Genomic DNA, 13,537 nt, shown 5'->3' with positions numbered 1-13,537 from the left:
CAAGATGCACGTCCTAGCGCCTTGGCTCTGGGGGGCTGGGGGGTCACGTGACACATCCAGGTAAAGCGCTGAGCAGGTGGAGCTCAAGGCCGGGGCTGCCTCGTGACGACGACGAAGCGCCTTCCCGGGGGGCCCGAACGGGGTTCCTGGGTCCTCCCTCCCCCGAGAATCTGCAGCCCCGTGCAGAGGGGGGCGTCCTGCGGGCAGGGGCCCCGGGAGCGGGGACGGGCTGCGCGGGGACAGCAGCTGGACCCCCGGCGACAGGCAGCGGTGAGCCCGGGGTCGGGGTGAGGGAGCTCTGCGGAGGGACGTGGTGGGCGCGGGGGCAGGAGGAGCCGGGGAGCCCCGGGATGAGGTCCAGAGGGCCCAGGCGGCCCAGCGTGAGAGACGCCGCCAGCGCGGGGAGCAGGCGCTTCAGATTGTTTCCACTCTAACACCGTTTTTTAAATGTACTGGATGCATATAATTTCTTTAACACTTTACTTTTTAAATAATTTCAAACTCACGTACTGTGGCAAAAACAATACAACCCCCCTACACACAAGAGAACTCCAACATACCCCCACCCAGGCCCACCACCCGCTTTCAGCATTTTCCCGCCTTTGCTGCAGCAGACTCCTCTTTACAGCAGCATTTACCTGGAATTCTCTTCCAGCTAAATTTAATGACGCACCGTGCAGGAAAGGTGGGTACACACGCGCGGTGGGAAATGAAAGCCCCCATCATCTGTAACTCACCACCCCCGGCAGCCTCGTCATCCTGTGGGGTCTCTTCTTCCAGTCTTTAAAAGAAAAGAAAAAAATTCACCCCGAAGGGGCAAAAAAAATTCCAAGTGCCTGAGACATGACTGCACGGGGACGTCCCGTGGCTGGAGAGGTCCAGGCAGGCTTCTGGAGAGAAGGTGGGGTTCAGGATGGACCTCGGGGAGTGTGGGAAAGGGCTAAGTTTAATTTCCTCAAAGCGGAAGCTGGAGCCGCTCTGCGCTGAGGAGGGAGGGAACGGGCTTCCGGCGGCTTTGGCGCGCAGGGAATTTGAAAAATGGCGCCAAAATGAGAGGGCCAATGGTGAGTGTCGGGGGCGGGGCCAGTGGTGAGAAGGGCCAATGGTGAGTGTCGGGGGCGGGGCTAATGGTGAAAGGGCCAAGGGTGAGTGTCGGGGGCGGGGCCAATGGTGAGAAGGGCCAATGGTGAGAAGGGGCGGGGTCAACAGTGAAGACGGCGCCAAATTGGAAAAGTGGCCAGCTGTGGAGGCGGCGCCGAGGCCCAGCCCGCGGTGTGGAGAGGCGGGAGCAGGGACTGGCGCGGGTCGCGGAGCTTAGTTAGGCCACGCGGAGAGGCTGGGACCCCTGAAGGGCCGAGTCAGTGGGGACCAGGGAGGGCCCTGGTGCTAGGTGGGGGGTATAAGCCTCAGCATTCTTGCTGTTTGGGCGTCGGTCATTTTATCCAGGTCTGCGCGCCTTCTTGCAAGATGGTTAATTAAGTCGTTTCTCCTCCACACTCGGGGGAGCTTTAGTTTTGTTACAGGTGCGGCTTTCTTTTTAACAGGAGGGGCAGGGGTTGAAAAGAGCACAGGAACAGAGACGGGATTCCGCCCAAGGGGGACGACAGCCAAGCTGGGAAAGGAGCTAATAAAATGGGGCTGCCGAGCGCACCCGCGGCCAGCCCTGCTCCCGCCCACGGCCGCGCCCGCGCTTCAACCCCCAACCACCCGCGGGGGAACACGGAGCGGCCTCATTCAGCACGGGTCCCCGCGGGGGAACACGGAGCGGCCTCATTCAGCACGGGTCCCCGAGCCCACCCACCCCGCGCTGCTGTGAGGGGCTGAGGCTCCCACCCAGGGCCGGGGGGACGGCGGGTCCCGGAAACGCCAGCTGGTTGTGGGGGGTGCCAGCCGCGCCCAGCGCCCCCCCGGGGGTCCTCGCGGGGCAGAAGGCGCTTAGAAGCCGCGCACAGCGGGGAAAGGGAAGAGGAAGGGGCGGGCAGGCGCCTCGCAGGCGGGCCTCACCAGGGCGCCCCGGGCCTGACACCCGCCGCGCCTCTGAGGGGCCCTCGGGCACGCGCCCGCCGGCCTCGAGGAGGTCACCAGGCCCTGACTGCTGGTGGCCCAGCCAAGCCCCTCCCCTGCTACCCGGTTAGGGAGGTGGGGAAGGGCAAGGCCTGGCGAGGAAACCAGCGACGGCAATGTATTTAAACCTCTCCCGTGGGCGCGCGCCTGCCGGCTCCTGAAGCGCTCGCGCTCCCATCAGCAGCGTGAGGAGCAAGCCCACCTGGCCTTCCCGTCCCCAGACCACTCATTCCTGGCAGTGCCCAAGCCTGGGCTTCCTCATCTGTAAAATGAAAGCAGGCGAGCTGATGTGGCTCGAGCGGTTGGGCGACTGCCTCCCATGTACGAGGTCCTGAGTTCAATCTCAGGTACCTCCTAAAAACAATCAACTCGGGGGAGCTGGTGTAGCTCAGTGGCTGAGCGCCGGCTTCCCACATTCGAGGTATGAGGTCAATTCCTGACTCCAAAAAAAAAAAAAAAAAAGCAGTAACCCCACCCTTCCTTGTCCAAATCTAGTGCCCCACCAACATGTTAACCACCTTCCTGCTGGCCCCTTCCTTCCCCGTGCTTCCCCACCCCCCTCTCCAGAGGGTACCACCTCTGCGCTGCGCCAGGCACCCGGTCCTCTGCCAGCTGGGGGTTGAGTCAGACCTGGGTCCACCACTGCACCGCCCCGCTGAGCTCGGACAGCCAGAGGCTCCTTGTCTCGGCTCCCATCCAGGGTTCACCAGGCCCAGGGGACAGCCGGGGGAGGAGGCGGGCGGAGGGAGACCCAAGGCGGTTGTGCTCTGGCACGCCAGGCCAGGGCAGGGGCTCTGTCAGCAGAAGTCTGACCTCCCACAATGATTTTTCTCCCTGGGTGTTCCAGAAGGCACAAGCCGCCTTCTAATTCAAACCAGCAGGAGGAGGCGCCATAGGCTGAGTCTCAAAAAGTAGACAAGAACCTTCTAGAAGGGCCTCTGGCGAGGGGCCCCCTCCCCGCCTCCTGAGCCAGGCCCGGGCGCATCCCCCATGGGCACAGCACCCCCGCCCCCGATCCCTGGCCCTGCGCGGGCTGTGGAGCCTGCGGTCACCGTGGGAGCTCTGGTTTTAGCTGCGCTCATGAGCACCCTCTGAATGCCAGCCTCTGTGCTAAGAACTGCATGTTCACCACCTCTCAAAAAAACACTCACTCTTTTTTTTCCTCCCTTAAACTTTTTATTTTCACATAATTTCAAACTAACAAGACAGTTGCAAAAATAATACAAAATCGACCCAGAGAACTCCAATATACCTCTTCCCCCCACCCATATCCAGAGCCACGATTTTAACATTTTGTTTCATTTGCTTCATTGGTCTATTTAGCTATCATCAGTCCAAATATCTGTTTATTTTCTAAATATTTGAGAGGTTGTTACATCGTGTTTCCTGAACACATAACACTCCTATGTACCTTTCCTAGGAGCAGGATTATGTAACCACTTTAAGTACAGATTTATCAAGTTCAAGAACTTCAGCATCAATATAAAATTTCCAGTCTATATTCCAATATTTTCGTATGCCCTTTAGGGCCTTTTCTCCCCACTATTTCAACCACCTCTTCTTTTTTTTTTTTTTAAAGATTTATTTATTTATTTAATTTCCCCCCCCCTCCCCTGGTTGTCTGTTCTTGGTGTCTATTTGCTGCGTCTTGTTTCTTTGTCCGCTTCTGTTGTCGTCAGCGGCACGGGAAGTGTGGGCGGCGCCATTCCTGGGCAGGCTGCTCCTTCTTTTCACGCTGGGCGGCTCTCCTTATGGGTGCACTCCTTGCGCGTGGGGCTCCCCCACGCGGGGGACACCCTTGCGTGGCACGGCACTCCTTGCGCGCATCAGCGCTGCGCATGGCCAGCTCCACACGGGTCAAGGAGGCCCGGGGTTTGAACCGCGGACCTCCCCTATGGTAGACGGTCGCCCTAACCACTGGGCCAAAGTCCGTTTCCCACCTCTTCTTTTTTTAAAAAACTATAGTTTCATTAGAGAAGTTGTACACTTACAAAGCAATCATGCACATGTGCGGAATTCCCATACAACACCCCTCCACCAACACACTACATTGCTGTGGAATATTTGTTACAGATTATAATACCAGACTATTACCTCCAACTATGGTCTATGGCATACATCTGGCATATTTTTTCCCTACCCCCCTATTGTTAACTCAGCACATCTTTGACATTGATGCAAGAATATTACAGAATTGCTGTTAACTATAGTCCATAGGTTACATTAATTGTATTTTCCCACTGCTCCTCCACATCTTGCAATAGTGGTGTACATTTGTTCTAGTTCATAAAAGGATATTCTTATATTTGTACTACTAACCACTATCAGCCACCTCTGTGTTCAATATATTATTCAGATCCTAGATTATTCTCTAGCTTTCTTTCAATTGACATTTACATCCCCAGATTACCCTTTTCAGCCACAACCCCATTTATAAACCAGCTGTGTTATTAGTTCTACTCACTATAATGTGTTACCATCAACTCTATCCATTTCCACACTTTTACAGTCAAGGTTTTTTTTTTTAATTGATTTTGTAAAAATATTACATTAAAAAAATATATATGAGGACCCATTCAACCCCACCACCCCCACCCCACCACTCCCCCCCAGCAACACTCATTCCCATCATCATGACACATCCATTGCATTTGGTAAGTACATCTCTGGGCACCTCTGCACCTCATGGTCATTGGTCCACATCATGGCCCACACTCTCCCCCATTCCATCCAGTGGGCCCTGTGAGGATTTACAATGTCCAGTGATTGCCCCTGAAGCACCATCCAGGGCAGCTCCAAGTCCCAAAGGCGCCTCCACATCTCGTCTCTTCCTGCCATTCCCCATACCCATTAGCCACCATGTCCACTTTTCCCATTCCAATGCCACCTTTTCTCTGTGGACATTGGATTGGTTGTGTCCATTGCACCTCTATGTCAAGAGGAGGCTCAGATTCCACATGGATACTGGATGCAATCCTCCCGCTTTCAGTTGTAGGCACTCTAGGCTCCATGGTGTGGTGGTTGTCCTTCTTCAAACTTCTACATATATTAAGGATCAGTACACCTTCTCAGCCCTCCTCTTATCTCCTAATAACCTGTACTCTAGGTTTTAACTCCATGCATTTATTCTTCACATTTAGTTAATATTAGCAAGACCACACGATATTTGTCCTTTTGTGTCTGGCTTATTTCACTCAGCATAATGTCTTCAAGGTTCACCCATGTTATCACATGTGTCCCAATTTCGTTTCTTCTTACAGCAGCATAGTAGTCCATTGTATGTATATACCACATTTTGTTTATCTATTCATCAGTTGGCTCCTAGGAAAAAAATAATTGTATAAGTGAAACTTACTATATTTCCCTTGGGCATTCTTTGTCTAAGTTCAGAGACCTTCCAATATCCCCAGACAGTCCCACCTGAGTGTTGCAATAGTCTTTGGCAGCAGCTGAGAGGTTGAATAAGCGAATGGGAGAACTTTTTACCATCTCATAGAAGTGACCAAGCTCTGAATTGATCAATGCTAAAAGTTCATGTCATTTTTTCAGCCTGGATATTGAAAATCTAGGTTCTGACTACTGATCCTAGAGTAGAGAGCTCGAGCCATTCTAATGGCACATAATTGTGTGTTGCCCTCAGAGAATATTTGCTGAGTTAATATATTCCTTAAGTTTTGGGACCTTGCTCTATCATATCTTCCACTTGAAGATACCTGATAACTAAACATATATGATAAGATTGGACTTTCCTCTCCTCCACTAGTGTCTTCTCTGGAGTACAGCTGTTTCAACTCACAGCTCGGGTCTGGAGTGAGATGCCCTGACCAGAAGCTTTAACATAGAGGTGCCTTCACTAACTCATCTACATCCTGCCCCTTTTTAATTCAATCAGATTTTTATTTAATTTTGTACAAATGAATGTTTTACTCATAATTTAGAGAGATTAGGACAAAGGAGGACATTTTATGCTCAGCATGTTTTTTCTGTAATATGAACAAAATTTTACATAGTGTCATTCTAGATGACACATAACAGCTATTTCTGTTGATGACAACATTTTGACTTAGGACAAAAACTATTTAAGCAAAATATTTGACCTCATTATATTTGGTTATTACCTTAGATTTTTAAAAATTTCTTCATGTGACTTTATGTTATTTTCTAGTGTCCCTTTATTTTAGTCTTCAGTACTGCAGGTCCTCCTGAGCTAGTTTTGAAAAGAGATTTACAATTACTTCAAAATTTAAATATGCATTTGCTCTATGATGCAGCAATTCCATTCCTAGTTATTTATCCAGAAGTTATAAAAGCATATTTACACATTAAGATTTATCCATGAATTTCATATTCCTTACTTCTAAAAATAGCCCCAAAGAGGAAAAACATCTAAATGTCCACCAACTGGTACATGGGAAATAAAAAGTGATATTACATACAATGGAATATTATCTGGCAATAAAATGGAATTAGCTGTAAATATGAGTAACAACATGGATGGATCTTAAAAATGTCATACAAACTGAGACTGGGTCAGAGAGAAAACATTACTTTCACTCACGATTTCCCATTTATATGGAATTCTAGAAAAGTCAAAACTACAGTGACAGAAAACATCAGGACAGGCTATGGCTTCAGTTGGGTAGAGATTGACTGCAAAGAACTTTTAAAGGTATTGGGTAAAACCTGACTGTAGTGACAGTTGTATAATTGCATAGATATATAGCAGAACACTTAAAACAGATGAACTGTATCCATGTAACACATACAATATAAAGCTGTTTAAAAAAGGTTCTTCCCTTATTGATACAAAGGTTACTGCACATTTCACTTTCCCTTCAACAATATCCACTGCATACATATTGTGTATGGGGCACCCTTTTATCTGCCTTGCCATGAAGTCTGTTTCAAAATTCACCAGTCCCTCAACCATTTAGAGCTGGTAGAGGAACACACTGGGGTTTCTCTCTTGTAATTTGGCAAAAGTCTCAGTTGATCCTTTGGATTTCTGAATCTTGCTTCTTCTGTCCAGCCACTTCCTCCTCTCACCTGTTATCTTCTTATTGCAATGACTGCTCAGTTTAGCCTCACTGAGCCTCAGCTTCCTATTTATAAACTGCAGATAATAGAGCCAATCTCTAGAAGTGTTCTGTAAACTAAATTAATATTTGTAAAGCTTTTAGAACAAATTCTGGCTCATAGTATATTTTTTATGTATGTATGTATGTTAAAAAAATATTGCAGAATCTCCTCACTGTTATTTATCCTACATGCCAGTTGTAATACTTAGAACAATGTTTAATATTGTGGCAAGGGAGACTGCTTTACTCAGTTTAAAAACACTCATTCACTTCCCATTATTTTCATGGTGAAGCCTAAACTCATCACCATATGCAAGAATGTCTTTGACCTGGTCTTTATTTCTCTCTCATTTATTTTATATTATTTTATTTATTTTATTATTTTTAATTTTTCAAAAGAAATTTTAGATTACATAAATGTTACATCAAAAATATAAGAGATTCCCATATGCCCCACCCCCTTCTCTTCTGACACTTTCCCACATTAACAACATTTTCCATTTGCATGGTACACGTGTTACAACCGATGAACATATATTGAAGCATTTCTACTAACCATTGACTATAGTTTACATTACACTTTACACTCTGCTGCACACAATTTTATGTGTTTTGATAAAATGTACGATGGCCTGGATCCATCTTTGCAAGAGTTTTTATGACTAAGCCATTTCAAAGTGAGTCCAGAGGTCATTCCAGAGGTTACACTAATTCATGCTTCCGCAGGACCTCATTGACTGCTACAGTCAGTGCCTTAAACAGTGGGGCTCCTGAGGTTCTAGAGATATCTAGACACTATAAGCAAGACAGACAAGCTCAGGAATTTGGCATCTTGTCAGTAGGCCTTACTTTGGAATTTATGCTCCCCAGTGTAACAGAGTTAGACTCATTTATACTTTCCCTACACATAGCTCTTCTGCCCCTTTTATTTGAACCTATAATTAGCACTATACTTGTTAAATATACATCCCTGAGACTTAAATCTTTGGTCGCTTCATGTGCTGGTTGAGCCCTGCATCTCATCAGAGATGCAACACCTACTCTTCATTTCATTGAACTTACACAGGACAACTAATAAGGAGATGATGACAGACAGCGCCCATCCCAAGAAACAGTATTTGTAACAAGCAAGACAGGACCATTCATCTGCCCCATGGGATCTAAGTCCTTTTCAATTAGAAGCAGAGTGGGCATCATCATCCCCAAATCCTCAAGATTGGAGAGTGAACAATGGACTAAAGTAGGTTTATTATTGTTCTATTATAGACATTACTATTTTTGCATTCAAAGAATTTGCATCACTGATATAAAGGCAGTGTCCACCAAAGTTTTTGTGGGGAGGGGAATGAAAGAATAGGTAACATGGGGACATTTTCAGGATATTGGAATTGTCCTGCATGACATTGCAATGATGGATACAGGCCAGTTCTCTCTTTTGATCTCAGTCAGTTAGCAAACATTTTTTGGACATAAACTGCATGCTAATCCCTACACAAGCTAAGTCCTAGACAAGCAAAGGACCAAAAAAATGTTTGAGAAAATTTGCTGTGATGGTAAAAATTTGTCTTCACAATTCTAGTTATTAGAGTGGCATTGATCCATTTCTCAACTGGGTACATCCACTTTTGTATTTTTTACTGTTTATACTACCTTGATTCTTTATCATTTAGAAAATTATATAATCTGATTTTTTCACATCCCAAATATTTAATTTATCATCTCCATAACATATTGTTTATTTTACAGAAAATTAAAAGGAAAGCATTCAGAAATTGATCTGAAAGTTCATGACATTTATTGGAATGGAACTATAAACCTAAGAACCAAAGAATACAACTATGTCAATATTTAGTATTTGAAAGGTAATTTTTCCTAGTTTATCTACTTAACTTATGTACATGCTTCATTAGATCCTACTTTTCTGCAGTAACTGTGTACCAGGCATGAAACATGTAGAAAAAGATTTATCTATGAGCACAAACTCATTTTTTAATAAATGTGTTGTGCTCCAAGTTTTATTTACTTTGCTAGGATAAACTGGTGCAGTGCCAAGGCCCAGTTTCACATCATGGGGCAGATACTCAGAAAGCCTAGAAAATCATTACCTAGATTTGTAGGAGCAAAAAATGGGTACAGTGGGTCTGCAGTAGAAATTGTGGTGAATGTAAAGGTGTGGAATCCATTGCAAATGTCACAAAAGGAAATGCTTCCTCTATCCATATGCAGGAAAATCCCCGCTTGGTGCAGGTGAGGGTTCCCCTGGAGCAGAGTCAAAGGCATAGTAGTGGCTGAGCAGAGCGTGGTGCGGGGTGTTACTATCCCGGGCGTCTTTGCCCAGAGATTTTCCACTGCAGTGGTTGGTGGAGGAATCCCCTTTCAACTCAGTTTTACGCTGGGGAGCTGGACAATGGGGGAAGGAGAGGGGAATTTTGTCAAGTTTGTGGATGGTGCCAGAGATCCCGGGCCTTGTGGCCAGGGTTTGAGAGCTCCTCCTGGATGACTCACAGGTTACTCCTTGGGACCTCACACATGAACCATGAACACAGTTTCTCAGTCTTAGACCTTCTCCCTCTTAGAGGACACACTTACCATAGATCAGCCCTCTCATCTCCCCTCCACACTTCCTTACATAGGGTCTCAAACTTTTACCCATGCCTTCTCTCTCAGATACATGCTCTAGAAATTGCTCTCAGCACACATCTGTAGACATGTCTCATGTAAATGTGCACACATTTTAGAGTTGACACCCCATCCCAGCAAGTGTTCAGTCTTATCCTTTATCTCACTATTTTTCTCCTGGTATAGTCCTCCTCCATTTCACGCCCCATTTACTAGAAGAAGTAAATTCTGCCAACACGTCACATAATGCCCTAACCCAGGGCCTGTGAGTCATCTGATTGTTTAAGTAAAGTTTTGTTGGAACACAGCCCCAACATTTTTAACATATTGGTCATGCCTGCTTACATGTTACAAAGGCAAGAGGAAGTAGTTTTGAGGGAGGCCTTGTGGCCCACAAGTCAAATATATTTACTATCTGGCTCATTAAGGAAATGTTTGCTGAACTTAGCTTGCGCTTTGCAGGACTCCTAGTGCCGGCTGCCCTTGCCATCTAAGGACTAAGTGTGAGTTCATGCCCTGCATTTCCAGAGTGCTCTCCACTGAGAAACTGCTCTGTTGTGTGTTTCCTAATGCCTATCTTTGTTTAATCCTGCTTTGGGGGATAATATTTTAACTTGAACTTTAACTATGTAGCTTCTGTTCTTTTAATTTTACCTTCCTTGTTTATAATTCCAGAAGCACTGTTGAATGTTCCTTAAATACAAGTTTTAAAAATATTTTATTGTGGTAACATAGATACCACTCAAAATTTTCCATTTTATGTATTTTCAAGTGTTCAATTCAGGAGTATTAATTATTCACACATTGCCCTACTGTCATCACCTCACATTACCAAAACTTTTTCCTCACCCCAAACAGAAGATCTATACCTTTAAGCAAAGAATCCACATTCTGACTCCTCCCCATCCCCCAACCCCTAATAATTTATAATCAGCTTTCTGTCCCTAAATTTGCTTATCCTAGGTATTTCATATAAGTGAAATCAAACAATATTTGTCCTTTTACATCTTGCTCATTTCACTAAACATGATGTCTTCAGTATTCACCCAGGTTGTTGCATGCATCAGGACTTCATTCCTTTGTGTGGATGAATAATATTACACTGTATTATTTACTACATTTTGTTTGTCCATTCATCTGTAGATAGTTACTTGGGTTGCTTCAATCTCTCAGCTATTGTGAGTAAGGCTGCAATGAATGTTTACGGACAAAATGTCTGCTTGAGTCCCTGTTTACAGTTCTATTGACTATATACCTAAATATGGGTTTGCTTGAGCATATGGTGACTTTATGCTCCTCTTTTAGAGGAGCTGCTAAACTGATTTGCAAACCAGCTAAACCATTTTTCATATGTACGACTGACATTCAAGTTCTCCACATCTTCAACAAGTTTTTTTTAAATTAATAACCATCCTCGCGGGTGTGAATTGGTATATCACTGTGGTTTGAATCTGCATTTCTTTGATGATCAGTGAATAAGAACATCTTTTCATATACTTAATAGTCCTGTGTGTCTTCCTTAAATAAAAGTTTTAATGGTCATTTTCAAACGCGCATAATTATGAGCAACAGTATCATAACCCACCTCTCCCCAATCCACGATTGCCTGCCTAGTAGAAACCACCGCGCCTGGAGCCAAGCTCCTGAGTCTCCTCTTGGTCATCTCCTTGAAATTTTGTAAAAAAATGTACATACCTTAAAGTGACATAGTCAAACAGGAGACAAAACTGGCCCGTGCTCCAGGCTGTCCTGGTGCCGAAGGCCCGCAGACCCCGGCCCCTCACAGCGGCGGGCGGCCCACGTGGCTCCGTAGCCTTCGCTTCCTGGTGGTCTCTGGAGGGGCGCCTGGACTAGAGCCCCTGCCAGGTCAGCCCCGCTGCGCCGAGCCCCGAGGGCTGCGCCCAGGTGCGCCCGCTCCGGCTGCTGCCTGGCGGCCCCGCAGCGCCCGCGCCCGCCCCCTCCCCGCAGTCCTCCGCGCAGTCGGCCGTGCAGCGCCCGCGCCCTCCCCGCAGCCCTCCCCGCAGCCCTCCCCGCAGCCCTCCGCGCAGTCCTCCGCGCAGTCGGCCGTGCAGCGCCCGCGCCCTCCCCGCAGCCCTCCCGGCAGCCCTCCGCGCAGTCCTCCGCGCAGTCGGCCCCGCAGCCTCCATCTAGCCGTGCTGAGCGCCCAGGCCGCGCCCCGCTGCCCACGCCCGGCTCCAGGGCCTCTCCTGGCCCTGCCGCTCCTCGCGCCGCCGCGGCTGCTCAGGGGGTCTCCCCCAGAGGCTGCTGTGGTGGGGACCCAGGGGGTCTCCCCCAGAGGCTGCTGTGGCGGGCACCCAGGTCTGCGCAGAGCTGGAGGCTGAGCTGCTCTTAGGGAGGGAGAGGGCGGCCCCAGGGTCCCTGTGCTGGGGGTGGCCGCGGCGCGCGCCCTGCAGGAAGACAGGAGGGGTGGGGGGTGGGAGAAGGGACCAGCAAGGTGGGGCCTGGCTCCGCTTTCCAGGGGAAGGTGCTGCGCAGAGCCGTCCTCGGGAGAGCGGCCTGGCCGCCGTGACCTCCGTTTCCCAGGCTGGCGCCTTGAAAAGGAGCCGAAAACACTGGAGCACCTTAGCTTGCTGGAACTTGGGTCTCCTGTGCTCAGGACCGTGGACCAAAGTGGGGTGAGATTGACGCTGGTGCCTCCCCAGGGGAGCCCGGGCAGCGAGGCCCACCTCTGTCCCTCGACTTGAGGAAGGGGCCTCAGGCCCCCGAGAACTCGCTGCAGGCGCTGGTCTTGGTCTGGGAGATGGGCGTGTCCAGGGGGGAAGGAGGGCGTGAGGCGCTGGGCAGGCGCTGCCTCGAGGCGCCTGTGAGGTGTGGCTGGGCTGCCTCTCCCGCTGCAGTCGAGGAGCTAAGAGCGAGCTGGTGGTGGCTTCTGCAGACCCCTAGAGTTGATTCCCCTTCTCGTGGCTTCTTGGGAAGGAGTGCCTTATCTACTTGCTTAGCCGCCTATTTTGTACGGTTGGTTGCTGAGCTCGCTGACTGATGTTTGCGATTTGTTTGTAACGCAGGGCACCTTACTGTGGGTAATTTAGCTGGAGAGTCTGTAACCTGAGCATGGAACCTCTTATCTTGTGACAACTGTATATGGTTGATATATGGAAATTCAATGTATTTTATAGTTAAAGTATTCTAAAGTAATTGATGTTTCTAGCAAACTGTTGTGATCTTGGCTAACGAAATTTTCCCACCACCGGCATGAACCTTGTAACATGAAGAACTCTGAAACATGGTTGGCCTGGTTGTTATGGAAGGTTAGAGAGCATTCTCAGAATGAGGTAGAGGGATTGTGGGCCACTGATTAACCACTGTATCCAAGAACATTTACAGTAAAAATTTTCCAGAGAAAAACAATTGGCCTTGTGTGAATAGTGGTGTCTGAGTCAGTGAAACAAATGGGAATGGGTAGATCAAACCTAGAGAAAGTGTCATCTACAGGCAGGATCCAGGGATAATTTCTGAATGGGGTGAGAAACCCATTAGACAGCATTCTTAGAACTTCTTGGCCCATTGGCTTAAGAATGATCCTGGGCATTACTTTCATCCTTGGCCAAGACCAGGCAGGTGGGGCAGGCTTTCGTTCTGTTCCAGGTTCTTCTGTTGACAGTGGCGGTACATGCATGGTGGTACATGCATGGCGGTCTAGGGGAGTCTGAAATTCCATGGGCCATCTTCTTTTCAGTCCGTGAGGAGAGCGGCCATATAAAAGCTTGCTCTGAACTATTCGGTTTGAAAATACAACCAAGAAACAAGACCCTTTT

At 47.9% G+C, this 13,537-nt stretch overlaps 1 long non-coding RNA gene across 1 annotated transcript; it reads right to left on the bottom strand.

The window, feature by feature from the left end:
• Nucleotides 1–5,009: 5,009 nt before the first annotated feature.
• LOC131274952 (uncharacterized) lies at nucleotides 5,010–11,688 on the bottom strand. Its single transcript, XR_009182282.2, has 3 exons — nucleotides 11,457–11,688; nucleotides 6,183–6,271; nucleotides 5,010–5,385 (listed from the first exon to the last, which is right to left on the bottom strand). It is a non-coding gene; the product is annotated as an uncharacterized lncRNA (long non-coding RNA).
• Between the last annotated feature and the right edge of the window lie 1,849 nt (nucleotides 11,689–13,537).

This window comes from Dasypus novemcinctus, chromosome 21 (assembly GCF_030445035.2).
Source record: "Dasypus novemcinctus isolate mDasNov1 chromosome 21, mDasNov1.1.hap2, whole genome shotgun sequence".
Classification (NCBI taxonomy): Eukaryota; Metazoa; Chordata; class Mammalia; order Cingulata; family Dasypodidae; genus Dasypus; species Dasypus novemcinctus.
Note: the sequence above shows the minus strand (reverse complement) of the source record. Positions and strands in the feature narration are given on the sequence as shown.